This window comes from Photinus pyralis, unplaced genomic scaffold (assembly GCF_008802855.1).
Source record: "Photinus pyralis isolate 1611_PpyrPB1 unplaced genomic scaffold, Ppyr1.3 Ppyr1.4_LG5, whole genome shotgun sequence".
In the NCBI taxonomy this organism is placed as follows: domain Eukaryota; kingdom Metazoa; phylum Arthropoda; class Insecta; order Coleoptera; family Lampyridae; genus Photinus; species Photinus pyralis.
Genome location: NW_022170596.1, coordinates 37,137,770 through 37,142,872, shown reverse-complemented (window position 1 = coordinate 37,142,872; position 5,103 = coordinate 37,137,770).

The window sequence follows — 5,103 nt, the reverse complement described above, 5'->3', positions numbered from 1 at the left end:
GGTGCGAATAGCCATTGGACACACCAGAGTAACTCACTCATACCTGTTGTTGAACAAAAGTAAGCCAAAATGCCCTCAATGTCGAGGAGAACTCTCGATACAGCACATAATTGAAGAATGTGAGACCCTACGTGAATATAGAGAGGAGTACCGCATCACGAATGACATAAAACATAACCTAGCAGAAGATACCTTTGGAAACCTATTAAAATACCTGGAAGCTATAGATATTCTGAAAGAGATATAGTATGACTGCTCACCCGAAAGAACATTCAATGACCTTAGCAGTCGAAATTTCTTGCAGCTCAGAGCTATTAAAAAAAATAAAAATTTAAAAAAATAGAAATGGCGGCCAAACCAAGATGGCGGATGTTGAGTTTTATAAAATCAACTATATCTCTAGAGCTATTGGTCCGATTTCATCATTTTCTTAAATGAATAAGCTTTTGTATGTGCTACAATATTGTCATAACTACCTTTTTCGATAAAATCAACAATTAGTAACTAATGCATGAAGTAAACGAACGGAATTTTTTTAACTCTTAACATTTAATGAAAACTAAATCAACCCCTTCGTTACTTTCAAAAGTTTCATATACACTAAAATCTGATACTTCTTCCTCTTCTTCAGTGACGTTTTCACAAGTTGGCAGTTTGCAGGCGCTTGTGCACTTTAAGTTATTAGCATTACATAATGGTAGTTGCCAAGAGCCAGCTTCGTAATTCTACGTGAGGTGATATGGAAGCCAAACTTAGGGTTATCTTTCATATTTTTGCTGCTTCCGGAATACTCTTTGATTTTGCCGTACAATTTTCCAATGTATTTTTTGTTTTCACATAATGTATATCAAATTATCTGGCACAATATACACCTTCCCATCAATATTAACAAACTCTTTGCTGACGTTATGGCTAAAAGCCGTATTTGATCGTATTTATTGCAAGACAGTCAGTCTTGTCAGTTGTAAAGATCTTGTTTAAAGTTAAGCGGAATCGTGTTTCACGTTTTTGCTGTGTTTATCGAGCAGGCGTCGCTTATCTGAAGCATTTCTTTAAGGTTTTCCCAGTACTCGTTAAAGGGAGTTTTTTCACCATTAAAGAGCCTTTACAGTGTATAACAGGTTATCCGATGTATCTCCTAGTTTAGTAAGACGGTGAAAATTCTTGTAATGCAACGTTGTATAACACTGCCTAAGATTGCCTGTATTTTGGAGAGTGCAATTCACTAAAAGGTGAAATCTCTCCACATATGATACATATATATTTGCATATTTTCACCATCTTCTTGATGTTCGGAAGCACTTATTTAATTTTAATTTTAATTCAATTTGTTGATCAGCTAAAGCTGTAAATACTTATATTCAAAATGAGTATCGTTTATTTTTGGTTGTACTTCTTATGAGATTTTGTGTATTTTCCGTTTGCAACATTTGCGATTAAAACGAATTTTTTTTTGCATATTTTAGGATGTATTTAAATTTTTGTTAGAGATAATCGATTTTAATTTGAATTTTTAATACATTTTTGCGGATAGCCGGAAGGAAGATTTATTGATTTAATTGATATTTAATTTCATCATTTCCAAACTATTTTATCTTTCTCTTTCTCTACGGTGGTGATGGGTGATATTGTGGAAGATTTGGAAATTGTTCCCAATAGTTTGTCGTTTTCTACTGCACCTATTACTTTTTGATGTAGAGAGAAGTTTCTCTGCTTAGTGCTTATAAATTAATTCTTAGCGACATGAGGCAATCATTTCGTGCAGAAAACATCTTATTGTTTGTGTTTATCGTAGTTCCATTTTTAATAGAAATTATGCAACATATAATAATTTTGCATATGTGTGCATATACATCAAAACTGTTTGCATATTTTTCACTAATATTCTGCATATATATGCGCATATTTTACCATTTATTGTTGATTAATACAGGATACAGGTAGTAAAGAAAATTCGGAAACATATTTTTAAAAAAACATTTTTTTAAATTACTTATTAACAGTTGATTTTATCGAAAAAGTACGTATAACAATATTTATAGCACATATAAAGAGCTTTCATTAAAAAAAATAATGAAATTGGATGAATAATTCCAGAGATATAGTTGATTTTATAAAACTCAACATCCGCCATCTTTGATTGACCGCCACTTCTATTAGCTACCGCTTTGAGATGGCAATCATGGTTTTTTGGGATCCTAATAAACCTGTATAGTCACTGTAAAAAGGAAACTTGGTACCCCTAAATTATACCGCCATGTCGACTGGCCCATGGACTATATGTTGCTAATTCCCTTTTAGTTCCCTCGCAGTTTAATAATATCTCAAATCGGGTAAGAATAAATGAAGCAAAGCTAATTTCCTTTTAATGCTAATACACAGCCATTCGGACGATCATTCCTAAATTTAACCTCTGGTTTCTTTTAAATTTCTATGCAAGGAAACCTCGTTACAGGTGCTAACATATTACGTTATTGACAAGAAAAAAAAATAGAGCTTTAAATTCCGGATGTTTCGTATATTTACTCTGTTATAGTTTTATCTTTGCCATCTCTTCCCCTAGGATTCATTAAATATATGACAACCCCAAGAACATATTTCACAGTGATTTTTATTTGTTTCCGGCTGCTAATTTGATCACCATCACCCATGACCTTAAGTCTTAAAGTGCGTTATACCTTTTTGCGTGCCTTCTTGGTAATTTTTCCCTTAGATTTATGTATAAATGTGGGGCGAATTAGGGGTACAAATAGTAAGTTCCATTTTTTTCATATTTGCAAAATTCTAAATCCGAATATCACTTTATGTACTTGGATGAAAAGAGACTTACCAGGAAACCTACTCGTTTCGATAGAAAAACGTCAAAACAAGTTTAGTTTCATGGACAGGAAAAAATCCTGTTGTTAGAGTTGCCTTCAAAAAAGTTGGAACCTTTAGATATGTGATAACGTGGTGTTCGTTGTTATAATAGCATACAGAAATGACTACACTGTTTAATGAAGTCTCTAAAATATAATGGCAATTATAAATCGAAAGTGGGATAATGAGTTGCAATCCCAAGATTTACTAAAATCGTTAGAAAACTAACAATTTAAACAGTGAAACGCCACTGAACAAAACGCGGTGGATCCTTTAATTCTGGACAAATAAATGCGCTTGGTTGGAATAGTCTCTCTTTATGTTCTTGTGGGACCATCAGTATGTGGTTTTTAAAAGTCGGAGGATTATCTCCAAATATCTCGCGGAAATGTTTGTAGATGTTGGACAGGAATTTAGAACAGCTCCTACTGTCGTTTACAAAATGAAGGACATCATTTTGAGAATTTACCATAAGAAAATTATACTTCTAGTTTTACCGAAATTTTAATTATTCGTCTTTTTGAACAGGATTTTTAAAGAGTCGTTAAACAATTTTTGGGGTTCGTTTAGAGGGTGACATTTGTACGACATTCTTAACACTCATTTTACGTTATGTCCGGTACGTTCACATTAGCTGCTTTTAAAAATTGACTCACTGTGTAATTACTACGTCAAGTCTAGCATTTGACATCAGGAAGTTAAAATAAGTTCATTTGTAAATTGCAAAAAATCAAAAAAAAAACCGCCACACTTGTCGCTCATTTGCTTTGGCGCCACTTCTGTCCACTACAGATGAAATTTATTGCTCTCGGTGTATTCCGAATATAGTATGGCTGTTACACTATAATTAGCAATAATGAAATAGGTAAATATTTGTGTTATTAAAGTTTAAAGTGACCGACTGGCAACAATAAATATAACCTTGATCTTTGGGCGATTTCTTTAACTAATAATCCATATTCATGAACCGCTTTATTGTTTCTATCGCCAATTTTAGCATAGGCCTAGCTAATAATCCAAATAAATGTATGGGCGTTTTTCCCATCGACGAACGCCCACCTTGCTCAAAATTTTCCGATTTGAATTTTTAGTGTTGACCGGACGAATGGATATCGATAGCAGAGATTTGCAAGGAGATACCGTTTACGTTGCCTAAGATTTAAAAAGCAGTTTTTTTCAATCAAATGGGGGTCATTGCTATCGATATTTTAATTTTAGGATTTTCGATTTCATCACCGTAAAAGCGAGGGCAGCTCACAAAAAAAAAACGCGATGCTGTTATTGATTTGCATTTTATTATACACTAAAAATCCTTAATGAACTTGCGTAATTAAAACGCTAAGGAAATCGTAATTGTAATTTTACTTTTCGACGTTTTGATGCTTATGTGGTTTATAAAATTCTGATCTACGCTAATAGGAATGTAGTAGCTGATTGAATAAACATATATGCTAATGAAGGCAATAACTCCAATTTTATTCTATAACTGTTTTTTTAATGTTTAATCTAAAATAATAGCAAGACGCTATTAGTATTAGTGTACAAGGTCACTTTTGTAATACTAAAATCACCGTTATCCTATGACACAAATGCTCGTGCGGTACCTACGTAGGTAGACTGTCACAATAGATCACCTACATCATCAAAAATGTATCTTTATCATCTTGCCATCGTAAGGTCTAGAATAGTTTGAATTTTTAACTATTTAACTAGTTTTCTTTCATAGCTTTCCAAACATCAGCGCGAATTTAGAAAACGCGACATTTCGCCGTATCCTCGACCAAAATGGTATGCTCATACAATTTCTTTTGCTACATTTTTAGTCTGCAGTAATACAGACTTTCTCGTACATCCTGGATTCTGTCACGCTACCGTCTCATTGTTGTTTCCTTTATGTAATTATGGGTTCCTGGTATACGACTTTTCGGCATGACGGCTCAAAGTAACCGCAAAATTAATCATTGTCTTTTTTAAATAAGATCAGATATGGTAATCAATATTTTTATGTGGAAACATTTAGGAAATCTACTAAATATCCGGCAGAGTTGGACTTTAAGAAAGGAATTAGGTAATTCCCAATTCATCATATCAAACTGCAATTCACAATTCCAATTCATTAAAAAAAATTAATTTGCGATTTCATTGTGACATTCAATCTTTAATTCATATGCCGATTCCAGCTGCTAAGTTAAACGGAGTAAAGATTGCTTACCCTAAGAGGAAACGTTTTGGAAAAAATTGTTG